The sequence below is a fragment of the Staurois parvus genome, unplaced genomic scaffold (assembly GCF_062004578.1).
Source record: "Staurois parvus isolate SC_StPar_1 unplaced genomic scaffold, SC_StPar_1.0 ptg000031l, whole genome shotgun sequence".
Lineage (NCBI taxonomy): Eukaryota > Metazoa > Chordata > Amphibia > Anura > Ranidae > Staurois > Staurois parvus.
Window position 1 is genome coordinate 7,163,793 of NW_028317827.1, and position 13,536 is coordinate 7,177,328.

General features: G+C 40.4%; 1 protein-coding gene across 16 annotated transcripts in view; it reads right to left on the reverse strand.

Annotated features, from left to right (window-relative positions):
* BAZ2B (bromodomain adjacent to zinc finger domain 2B) overlaps positions 1 to 12,422 on the reverse strand; it is a 413,209-nt gene extending 400,787 nt beyond the window's left edge. For 14 of the 16 annotated variants that reach the window (XM_089659815.1, XM_089659821.1, XM_089659757.1 and 11 more), the window contains exon 1: positions 12,218 to 12,421. The gene's annotated coding sequence lies outside the window, so the exon portion shown is untranslated. Of the gene's footprint in view, positions 1 to 12,217 lie in introns of all 16 variants that reach the window. The other 2 variants (XM_089659801.1, XM_089659783.1) reach the window with 1 other exon arrangement.
* Positions 12,423 to 13,536: the final 1,114 nt, after the last annotated feature.

Here is a 13,536-nt window from a genome sequence, read left to right on the forward strand (position 1 = left end):
CTCCCAACTTTGTGGGAAGAGTTTGGGGATGTTCCCTTCCTGTTCCAACATGACTGCACACCAGTGCACAAAGCAAGGTCCATAAAGACATGGATGAACGAATTTGGAGCAGAGGAACTTGACTGACCTGCACTGAGTCCTGACCTCAACCCGATAGAACACCTTTGGGATGAATTAGAGTGGATACTGTGAGCCAGGCCGTCTCGTCCGACATCAATGCCTGACCTCACAAATGCATTTATGGTCAAACATCCCCATAGACACACTCCTAAACCTTGTGGACGGCCTTCCCAGAAGAGTTGAAGCTTTTATAGCTGCAAAGGGCGGGCCAACTCAATATTGAATCCTACGGACTAAGACTGGGATGCCATTAAAGTTCATGTGCGTGTAAAGGCAGGCCGACCAATACTTCTGGCAATATTGTGTATGTCTCCCGTGTGTAACTCCACGTACCTGCCATTTAGCTGTGTATTGTAGTTTAGCCAATTCTGGATACGAGTGGTTATACCAAATAGGGCTATAGCACGTGTACATATCTGGAATTTGCACAAACTCTCATCAAGAGATTAATATAATGTTGAATGTGCCCTTGGATTTTATACTTGGATTTCTTAAGAATTTACCAAAAGAAAACAAAAGTTCTAGTCGTAGTTGACCAAAAATAATAGCGCTCCTAGTGGCCATATTTTTAATTCTTCCTTGTCTGTGATAAAAAAAAAAAAAGAGAAAGTATCTGATAAATAAAAACAAGAAATGCAAAATCGAACAGTGATGAGTCGAGAAAGGAATTTCATAGAAACCCAATTTTTTTTATCAATTTATAGTTCTTTATTTATTGAATATATCTCATCATTAAAAATATACGTCTTCTGAAAATACGCTACAGCTTGCTTTTATTTACTGGCTGTTTCAAAGTTTTATGAAATAATTTGATATTCAGATTTGTAAAACATCTCTGCAGTGGTCATTTTTATGTCAGAAGTGTACAACCAGTTAACTTGACCAATGACCGCAGACATAAAAATCAAATACAGCAATAACCACCACAAGACTGTGTTGTGGTTAATCAGCCTAATAGATGTGTACTGAAAAGGAGAAGAGTAGAGGACAATAGCTGTGCTGTATAGCAATCAAGAAAAACAGCAGGTGAATGGTAAAGGTCAATATTTCTTGTCAGTATGTTGATCATTGCAAACAATACACAGATCAACCATTAGGCTCCGTTCACACCTATGATGTTGCGCTAATGCACGTTTTACGCATGGGAATGTGCGCTGTATTAGGTCAGCCCTTTTATTTGAAAGTTGCACCAAAGAAGTGCTTGCACCTTTTTTTAAATGCACTGCACCAAAGTACAATGTACCATGCGTTCTGGTGTGCTAAAACATAGGTGCCTTAGCAAGGTGTACTGGGGTGTCATTAAGAATGAATGGCACCACAGCCCCCAATACAATAGGGACGTGTTATTTTGTATGCTGCGGCACTGAGCAATCAATCACAGCTAGTGAGCCAATGAGGAAAGTTGAGCCTTGGCTCTATATGTCTTATGGATGCATAGAGCGGGGCTTGTGAGCGAGCACGCACCAGTGCCCCCATAGCAAGAAACTTACTGTTGGGGTTACTGGTCAAGGGGGAGAAGCCTGGAGCACCAGTGGGGGACCCAAGAAACAGAAGATCGTGGCTGCTCTGTGCAAAATCATTACAAAGAGCAGGTAAGTATGACTTGTTGGTTATTTAAAAAAAAATGAACCTTTAATATCACTTTAACAACATTGATACATTTTAACAGTAAACAGATCACATTCACAAAGTGATCAAACTGTCTTTTATGTGACAAAATATTTTGGCTGTCAGTTAAAGATTATGCAAACCAAATTAGAAATATTTAAACATCCAAGTAAGTGCTCATTCTCATGTGTGGCGGCCTTTGCCACCCCTCTTAAAAGCCAACGGCGTTGAATCACTTTTCAGAGGGTGGATGACAGGTGGCTGGGAAGAGATATGTTGCCTCCTTCCCTCCTGTTTTAACCCTCAAAAGGCTGCAACCAGTTGCACCACAGTAACATTAACTTAAATGTGTCATGTTCGCTGGCAATACTGCCTCTTGAATGTGACGGGGTTTAAATTTTGCCGCTATATTTGCACGGCACTGAGCAGCTGCGTGTCCTTATTCAGGTGGGTGTTTGGGGTTGGGGGGGTTGTGGTAAAACCATGGCTCAACAGAATGCTATTACTCCCCCCTGGCTGCACATGTGAACAAGCCTTTATTTTTGTATAAAGCTAAAAGGAATTGCGCGTTTCCAATGTGCTAAATAAAGTGGTAAATCAATGTGAACATAAAATAAAGAGCTGCTGCAGACACGTGTTATGTGTGTTCTCATAAATAGTACAAACAAATGAAATGAAATTTTTGGATGTCTTAATTTAAAGTGATACTAAACCCCGGACCCTGCATTCACTATATCTGGTCTCCCACAGTACACAGAACATGGAAGTGCAATTATTTTAGGAAATACAAACTGCTAAATACCTTTTTTCATCAGCAGTAAGAGCAGTCTTGTGACTTCTGTCAGTGTTCAGCAGAGCACTGGTTAAAGCTTGTAGGAGGAGTCTTCTTTCTGCTCTAGGAGGATGCACAATCCCTGACCTATGCCTGGACAGTACTGATTGGCCCTGTGCTGATCACCTGCACTCTCCCAAGAAAAAATAAACCTCTCTAGCAATACACACCAAACTGAGAATGTGCATAGTGACTCCACACTATATGTCTTACCAGGCGATAAGAGGGGGACACTGGAAGAAGGGGAGGATCAGAGAAGACAGAATCAAACAGCATTTTTACACAATGCAGAGGATTAAACCCCTTAGGTTCCACAGTAAGAGTAAGCATCAAGAATGCTTTACTGCTGATACAGACTGATTTTACTGTTGTGGGTTTAGTAACACTTCAATGGAAATGCAATTATTTTAGTAACTAAATACCTACACTGCTAAATACCTTTTATAATCAGCAGTATATAGCATTCTTGTGACTTCTATCAGTGTCCAACCAAACACTGGTTAAAGCTTATAAGAGGAGTTTTCATTCTCCTCTGACTGTCCTATGAGGCTGCATGACCTCTGAACCCCTGTCTTGACAGTACATATTGGCCCTGTGCTGATCATAAAAAAAATACTCTCTAGCAATACACACTAAACTTATAATGTGCAGAGTGCCTCCTAGGGCTCTATACTATCAGCAGATGGATTGGGGACAGTAGAAGGGGAGGATCAGAGAAGACAGGATCAAACAGCCTTTTTACACAACACAGAGCATTAACCTCTTAGGTTTCACAGTGAGTAGAACAAGAATGCTTTACTGCAGATACAGACTGATTTTACTGTTGTGGGCTTAGTAACACTTTAAATATTTAGTTTCAAGAAAAGTCAGTTTAGGGAGCATGAAACCTCCCGCTGCATCTTCTAATTTAATAGTAGTTTTTAAATTGTCTTTGAGAACAGTTAATGATCTGGGAGTTAAAATCAAACAGTTTTATTTATAGCTTGCGCTTACCGCTGATGAGCCATAGACACTTTTGTTGATGAGCCACAGAAAGTTTTGCTCATACGAATCACATGACCGGCAGAACTTTTTATACAACAGAAGAGTAGCTATTGTTCAGCACACAATTTTAAGAACACTGAAGTTAATTGTCTTTCATTCCCACATGGGCTGACAAGCCTGGTGTAGCCGGAGGTAAGGCTGTGTTTTTTTTAACAAATCTTGCACACATCACTCCTTTGCTTTAAACTCTTATTTCACAACCACACACTGGATTAACCGTTCAACTTCAAGAAAGGGGAAGGTTCTCATGAATCAGATGATAAAAATAATAAATAACACTCCCTGTATAATTAGTATTTTATGATTACCCTGTGCTAATATGCTCTTGTTTACGCAGGTGGGTGGTAAAAACAGCCATGGTTTTACCGACCACCAAACCTGAAGTTAACCACTTGCCCTCCAGAGTATTTACCACCTTCCTGACCAGGCCATTTTTTGCGATATGGGGCTGCGTTACTTTAACTGACAATTGTGCGGTCATGCAACGCTGCAGCCAAATGAAATTTATGTTTTTTTCCCACAAATGGTGGTATTTGATCACCAGCATATTTATTTTTTGCGCTATAAACAAAAAAAGACTGAGAATTTCGAAATAAAAAACAATATTTTTGACTTTTTGCTATAAAACATATCCAATAAAAAAATTAAAAAAATCAAATGTCATCATAAATTTAGGCTAAAATGTATTCTACTACATGTCTTTGCTAAAAAAAAATCCAAATATGTGTAAATGAATTGGTTTACATGAAAGTTATAGCGTCTACAAATGGCGGTATAAATATTGGAATTTTTATTATTATTTTTTATATTAGTAATGGCGGCGATCAGCGACTTATAGCAGGACTGCGGTGGGCATTCTGACACTGGGGGGAAACTGACTGACTGTCACTTACTTCCCCAGTGACAGCAATACAGTGATCAGTGCTAATAAAAAGTACTGACATTGTACTAATGGCACTGGGCAGGAAGGGTTTAACTTGCGGGCGATCAAAGGGTTAACTGTGTGCTTTGTGTGTTTTACTTTGTGTGCTGGTTTACTACGGAGACATGCTGCTTTGTATTTCTCTGTTGTGCAGAGAAATACAAAGCAGAATATCCTTGCTGGCAGGAGAGAGACCTGTGTTGTTTACACACAGGTCTCTCCCTGTCAGTATTACTTGGTGATCGCCGGGTTCCGTCGGGGAATCTCCGGCCTGGACACGTAATTGACATCCCTAGCTGCCAATGGCGGCGCGGGTAGGGCAGTGCGTGCACCCCCTACCTGGAAATGCAAATCATCTATATATACATGATAGCCCTGCCGCCCTGTAGCAGTTCTTCTACTATAGGGTGGCGGGCAAGCAGTTAATGTGGCCAAGGGCACTGCTGCAGGTGTGGTGTGGCAAAATTTTAACCCACAGGTCACGTTGGGCAGATAAATGCAATGAAATGAATGGGGCCATGCCACAATTGCTCTGTAACACACAGTAATACACATGGTTGTGGTGGGCTTTCAATGGTTAACACAGAAGAGAAGACATACAAATGAGTTCTTATAGGCTGCTGAAGTATCACTGTGCTCAGCAGTAACTGACACTAGCTGAGAAAATGTTGTTTTTTTTCTCCACAGGAGAGAAATATACAGAAATATACAGTTGTATGCAATGAAATCTTAAAGCTGAACTCTAGGCAAATAATTAATCACACAAATGAAACACATCTATGGGAGCTGTTTTACCTGCCAAAGGATTTGTATATCTACCCATCCTGTTCTGAAATTTACACAGCCCTGTCTTATAGTACAGCCCTGTCTTGCAGGGCAAGAAACCTTCTTTTTTCTCCACTGCAGTTAAAGTGGTTTTAAATCCTTACATATACCCAGCGAAGTGACTGGCCTCGGGTGATATGCAGAGGTGAAACAAATCCTCCTACATATGTTGTACCTGTTTATCTGCAATATCTCTATATCCAATCAAAGTCCAGAATTTATACAAGATCTCTCAACTCTGAAAATCAGGGGAAAGGAGATGCAGTTACATTCTGCAGAGCTCAGTGAGGGGAGCTCTGAGAGCTGATTGGAGCGAAGGAACACCCCCCCACCACACAGCTCACAGGAACAGAGCTGAGGCTGTTAATTACAGACTGTCTCCTCCCCTGTCACCATTTTTCTCTTAGTGTCAGAAAAACTCCTCAGAAATGACTCATGCTTATAGCAGGGGAATGAGGCAGCAGTGAGAAATGACATTTAGTGCTCTGGATTGAGACAAATACACACTATAGAGCAGTGGTCTCCAAACTGCGGCCCGAGGGCCGGATGTGGCCTTTTGCATGCCTTTATCTGGCCCTTGGGCACTATTCCACCTTTTGACACCAATGATGGAGCACCATTCCCCCTACTGACACTATCAATGGAGCATTATTCTTCTCATTGATATCAACAATGGGGCACTATTCCTCCTGTTAAAACCAATATTGGGGCACTGATGCTGGGGCATTTTCTACTCCCATTGGCCAAAGTCCAGCCCCCGTAAAGCCTGAAGGACAGTAAACTGGCCCTTTGCTTAGAAAGTTTGAAGACCCCTGATATAGAGGGATGTGCTTTGTCTCATATTTGAGATTTACAACCACTTACAAGCGGTATTATACTGCATCCAAAAAAAAAAATCTCCTGCAAGGTAAAGGCATAATGTGATAGTATTCATCGCATACTAGCACATTATGTGAAACTTACCGAACCCCCCCCCCCCCCCACCCAGCGTAACACTTCCATCTTCACCCTTCAGGGTTCGCGAGTTTTGGCCATCTGGCTGGCTGAGCCATGATGATGCCACTCCTGCGCATGCGCATGGAACAACACGGGTATGCCGTTCCTTCGGGGCACATACGCCGACTGTAAAGAAACCCAGATATCTCTTAAACGGTGCACGTTCAGAAGATATTATTTTTACCTACAGGTAAGCTTTATTATAAGCCTACCTGTAGGTAAGAATTAACAAAGTGGCTTTACTGTCACTTTAAGTAATACTTTTAGGTTTTGTCCTTCCTTCACCTTTAGATAGTAAAATGAAGGGAGTTCACTTGTCTTTCACTCTGTCCTCTCCTCCTATCAGCATGCTCATTGTTAGTGCATTAAGTTGTAGCACAACTAACCTGCTCCTTGTGCTGCTTCTCCCTCTTCCAGTCTCAGCTGTGCTGTGCAGAGACTGTGAGAGACTCTTACCTACTCAAATTCAGTTATTTAAATTGTTTGCGATACAATTGATGTATTAATGATTAAAAAGTTGCATTCATGTGTGTCTTTTATATCTGACTTATGTTTACCCAGGATAGCTAGTAGTTACAAATTTAAACCAGCTGCTCCAGCATGAAGAAGCAGCACAAGTACAGTATATACTATATATATATATTCACTATATTGCCGGAAGTATTGGGACGCCTGCCTTTACACGCACATGAACTTTAATGGCATCCCAGTCCGTAGGGTTCAATATTGAGTTGGCCCACCCTTTGCAGCTATAACAGCTTCAACTCTTCTGGGAAGGCCGTCTACAAGGTTTAGGAGTGTGTCTATGGGAATGTTTGACCATTCTTCCAGAAGCGCATTTGTGAGGTCAGGCACTGATGCGGATGAAAAGGTCTGGCTCACAGTCTCCACTCTAATTCATCCCAAAGGTGTTCTATTGGGTTGAGGTCAGGACTCTGTGCAGGCAAGTCAAGTTCCTCCACCCCAAACTCGCTCATCCATGTCTTTATGGACCTTGCTTTGTGCACTGGTGCGCAATCATGTTGGAACAGGCATGGGCCATCCCCAAACTGTTCCCACAAAGTTGGTAGCATGAAATTGTCCAAAATGTCTTCGTATGCTGACACCTTAAGAGCTCCCTTCACTGGAACTAAGGGGCCAAGCCCAACCCCTGAAAAACAACCCCATACCATAATCCCCCCTTCACCAAACTTTACACTTGGCACAATGCAGTCAGGTAAGTATCATTCTCCTGTCAACCGTCAAACCAAGACATGACCATTGGATTGCCTGGCAGAGAAGCATGATTCATCACTCCAGATAACACATCTCTGCTCTAGAGTCCAGTGGTGGCATGCTTTACACCATTGCATCCGACGCTTTGCATTGCACTTGGTGATGTAAGGCTTGGATGCAGCTGCTCAGCCATGTAAACCCATTCCATGAAGCTCTCTACGTACTGTTATTGTGCTAATCTGAAGGCCACATGAAGTTTGGAGGTCTTTAGCTATTGACTCTGCAGAGAGTTGGCGTCATGCGCTGACCCCGCTCTGCGCTCTGTAATTTTACGTGTCCTACGAGTTGCTGTTGTTCCCAGTTGCTTCCACTTATATGTTATAATAAGTATAATATGTATGTTATAATATCACTAACAGTTGACCATGGAATATTTAGTAGCAAGGAAATTTCATGGATGGACTTATTGTACAGGTGGCAACCTATCACTGTACCACGCTTGAATTCACTGAGCTCCCAAGAGCGACCCATTCTTTCACAAATGTTTGTAGAAGCAGTCTGCATGCCTAGGTACTTGATTTTATACACCTGTGGCCATGGAGCTGATTGGAACACCTGAATGCAATGATTTGGAGGGGTGTCCCAATACGTTTGGCACTATATATATATATATCATTTTTTTTTAACATACACTATAATTGACTGATTCACTGTCCTACCCAACAATTTTTTTTCAGCAAGTAATCAGTTTGAATTATTTTTAATGTTTACCTGAAAGATCTGCCATGCTTGCTGTTTCATATTTTAATTGTTGTGTTTCATTCACACATTTGAAAGCACCCCCTCTAGTGGCCATCAGTATATCAGGGAATGTGATTATCATCTTGCATTTCTTCTGAATGACTGCTTATAGTAGCAAGTCTATTGCTTTCAGACAAGCGACTAACCTTGCCAGAGAGCTGCAGTGAAGGCCAATCATTGTTCAGCATTACAAACAGAAAACCCAGGTGCATAAAAATGTACATACTATAAACAGAAACAAGGTATCCATTACAAAATTAAAATACATTGATTAAGATATTTAGTTTCAGCTAACCACATTCAGATAAAGCTAAAAATATTAGTCTAAAAATGTATTTTTTTAAAAATATATATAGAGTATATATATATGGAATAAGGGTAATTGTCCTTCAAATATAAAGATATAACTTTTTTTTTTACCCAGTTGGTGCCAAGGACTGGCAGGAAAAAAAATTATATTCTGCATAAAACTCCACTAAACGTTACATAAAATTCCTCCATTATTAAAAATCAAGAGACATGAAATATAATAAGCCATGCATTATACATTAAATAATTCAAGGTCAGCAGCTACAAGAAATAAGTTATGTGCAGCCATCTGTAGCATGCAGCGGTAGACCAGCATTGTGCATAAAAATAAAAATTAAACTAATTAGCATTGGCAAATTGTCTTGCATTTACAAGTCATAAAATGTGACAGGTCTGCAAAAACACCTCTTTAAAAAAAAAACTGCACTATTTCATTCCACACAGGACACAACATTAATTCAGCCACTTAATGCTGTATGATCTAAAAAAATCAGCTAAACTATAAATTTAAAAGTTGAAAATATGGCTAGGTTCACTCTACTGCAATCCAATTTTGATCTGGTTTTCAGTGCAATAATGTAGAGTGATTTGGTTGTGTTTGGATGTGGTTTGCATATTCTATGGGGCCAAAATTGCACATAGGTTGTACAGGACCCATTTCAAAATTTGCGCTGTGTTGCATTGCATTGATGTGAACAGGCACCAAGAAAAACAATGTGATTTCCATCGCCAATGCAACTCAAATCACATCTGAAATTGCACTAGTGTGAACCAGGCCTTAATCAAAATATTTGATCATCCTATTAAATTAATTGCCTTAATAAAATTAAGATTTTTTCCTAATGACCAAAGAGTTGAAAGAGTTATCTGACAGGTAGACAGGACCCTGGAGAAAATCTTGGTTAAACTTTAAATGCTGTCACTTCTGTTATTCTAAACTTTAAGCCTGCTCCAGCCGTAGAAGTTATGAATTCTGCCCTCTGATCCACAAAGAGACAGAGAAATAAAAGGCAGCGGACCAGATAAAAATTATACAAAATGGCGAATAGCTTGTTGTTTAGAGGGCAGAAAAAAAAAAAGAAGGAAAATGGAGGATATTGTTATATACACAAAGGGATAAATTTCAACAACTCGACCAGTCGGCAGCTGCTGTTCTGTACAAGCAAGACACACAAAAGAGTAGGAGAGATGAGGAGGGCAGAGCTAAGGCAGAGCAGTGATCAGATGCTCTACATACAGATCCATCTCTCATTCCCCCCCCCCTTTCTCTCCAGATCCTGCCTATCAATTCCCATTACCCTCCTGGCACCAGGCCTGAGATTTGGACGGTATTGTTATGGCAATTTTGGCAAAAGGTTCACTTTATAGGTAGCCTTACCTCACTTAACCCGTGAGATACTAACTAGGGAGGTGCTGGCTATGCAAAGCAGAAGGTGGGGTTAGAGACTCAGTCAACACCCCCTTAACCCCAGGACATGGAGCTTTAAAAGCATATAGGTATGAATGGGACGTTTGGAGAGGCGGTGGACGAGTCAATCGGCAGTATTACCAGTTTAAGGTTACTGGCAGATGTTCCTGGCATTGAGTTGCAAGACATATGGGATTATTTTTTTTTTCAAGGGAACTGAATTACTCTTAAATACTGGGCTGGTTTTTCCCAAGAAAAAAAAACCGCCTGAATACCTGGAATTTACAACCAAAGAAGATGTTAATTAACAAGGAAAGGAATAAGGAAAAAAGAAAAATAGATAGATACAGAGACAGATACATTGATGATATACAGACAGAAAATTAGCACTATGGTACACATTACTATTTTATCTAAAAAGTATACACTTGGTAAGTATAAGCAGAAACAACAATCTAAATAACTGGAATTTATTACAATAGAGGATGTTTATTTGGGATAGATATATAGATAGATAGATAGATAGATAGATAGATAATAGAGGGATAGATAGATAGATAGATAGATAGATAGATAGATAGATAGATAGATAGATAGATAGATAGATAGATAGATAGATAGATAATAGAGGGAGAGGGAGAGAGAGTAGATAGATAGATAGATAGATAGATAGATAGATAGATAGATAGATAGATAGATAGATAGATAGTCAGAAAAAAAAATATCACTATGAAAGAGAACTATATTCTCCAAAGAGTAGTTGACACTTGGAAAGAGCTACCAGCAGAAAAAAAAATCTGAATACCTAGAATTTCCTACCAAAAAAAAAAAGAAAATACTACAACAACAACAACAACAGTAATAATAATAATAATAATAATAATACTACTACAATAACAGTAATAATAATAATTGCTATTATATAATAAAATGTGCTTTGTGGACATTATTCAACATCAACAAGAGAAAAAATTTAAATAGGGTATAATAATAATAATAATAATAGAAAACATTTATTCAACAAGAGAAAAAGGAAATAATTAAGTTAAATGATAGATAGATAGATAGATAGATAGATAGATAGATAGATAGATAGATAGATAGAATAGCACTGGAAGACAGAACTGTTTTATCTAAAGAGTAGTAGACACTTGGAAAGAGCTACCAGCAGACACGGTAGGACTACGAACTGTGTTGAAACACGTCCAGAATAAAGTGATTTATCTTCAGACAGAACAATCATTACTCTATATAAGAAATATGCAGACTTGGATGACCAGCATGTCTCCATCTGACCTCACTACATACAAACACAAACCACCCATACAAACACATACGATCTGTACAGGACAGATGTATATATCCAGAGGTACATCCTATGTATCCAGCCTAGGTGTGCATATTGTGGGTCCCCTAAGGGTTAAAAGTGTCCTGTCTCAGAAGAGTCCACCCAGCACCCACTTGGAAAGGGTTACTCCCTGTAAGCCAACCCCTTGGCTGGGCTGCCAGGGAAGGAAGGGTTAAGGGTCTGTGGTGCCAGAGAAGAGGACATGTTTAGGAAGCTGGGTTCCTTCTTACCTTGCTGGTAGTGGAGGGGCAGCCAAGGGCTCCCCAGTGGGGGGTGATCATGGGGACACTGGGGACAAGGCACAGGGACACTCTGCTGGCAGCGGCCGTTGGGAAGAGATTCAAACATAAATAGAGAGGAAGAGAAGGGAGGAGGGGGGAGCAGCAGCAGCCAGTGTCCGAGAGATCAGCCTGCTGGAGGCTGGAGGAACACAGCCGGGGCTGGGGAGGCTAAGTGCAGGAACTAAGGGGGGGAGGGCAGAGGATGCCATGGAGGGGACAGGAGGCACCCCTGGGAAACTTTCAGAAAATTCCTTCTTAGGTGCTAACTGCCCCCCTTTGCAGCCCGATCCCCCCCACCCCCTCTCCCACCTCCCCTCCTTGATGCCCTATTTACTACAAGCCTGTAGTTGCACCCCCATTAAGAGGGGTCCCACCACCACCTCTTAATGCAGCTTCAGAAGTCTTTAGAAACACAGGGAACCCCCTTCAGCAGCTGTCGGGACCCCCCAGCTGCAAGTAATTGTAGGTCAGTGCCCCCCTCTGGTGCTGCAGCCCAGAGCTCACTCACCTCCAGACCTTGGGGAGGGGGTGCTCCCTCTTCCTTGCCCGGGGATCAGGGGGAGAGGTGATGGAAGGTTATCTGCTCTTCTTCCCAGTCTCTTGTTGTGTGCTGTGTGTCTCCAGGAGCGGTGGGAAAGGACATAAAGGAAGAGGGTGTAATTGTGCTCCCTCTATGTGTGTGTGTCTGTTTAGTTCCTTGCAGCAGATTGAAGGAGATTCTTCTCAAGGTTTTTATTCAGCTTCACTTCAAGGCAAAGCTTCATGAACCAAAAGTGACGTCAGCCAACAAGCCTCTCTAACAATGAAACTTGCTGTTAACCAGGGAGCCTGCAAAGGAGGCGAAGGGGAAAAAGATGGGTTATTTGCGGCTTTTTCTCCCTTCTAAGTTTATCTGTCTGTGCTGCGTACAATACAAGCTGTCTTGTGGGATATACATCGATCTGAATGTAGCTACACTTTATACAACCTTGACACTTTGTTGCTATAAATGTTACAATTTATTTTCAAAATAACTGTCCTATTTATACCTTTGTTTAGTTTTTTTTTTGTCAATGTGTCATGTTTCTTCTTACATTTTTATTTGTCTTTTTTATACTGGGGAAAAAACTGTTCAGTGCTTTATATATAAGAATGGGAATTTGTCTTAGATATAATCTCTTCATTTTTTATGTATAAAGAGGAAAGATGCTCTGTAACCCATCACAACCTGGTGTTTGAAGTTTAGTTGGACTTCTCTATGGTCTTGGTGGTGTGTCTTATATGTTGTATTATTTTTCTTCTTACATTGTTTTCTTACAGTTTGTCTTTTGTATGTTTGTACAAACAGTTTAATGCTTTAGGTGTAATTAGGAATTTTTCTTATGTATTGTCTTTATTTTGATGACAAAAAGAAGAGGGATGTTCTGTAACCCACCACAACCAGGTGTTTGAAGTTTAGTTAGACTTCTCAATGGTCTTGGTAGTATGTTTATACTGCATGTTGTGTTATTTTTCTTCTTACATTGTATGGTTGTACAAAAAGTTGAATACTTTAGATGATATTGGGAATTTGTCTTATATATTGTCTTTATTTTGATGTATAAAGAAGAGAGATGTTCTGTAACCCACCACAACCTGGTGTTTCAAGTTTAGTTGGACTTCTCAATGATCTTGGTAGTGTGTTTTATACTGTATGTTGTGTTATTTTTCTTCTTACATTGTATGGTTGTACAAACAGTTTAATGCTTTAGGTGTAATTGGGAATTTGTCTTATATATTGTCTTTATTTTGATTTATAAAGAAGAGAGATGTTCTGAAACTCATCACAACCAGGTGTTTGAAGTTTAG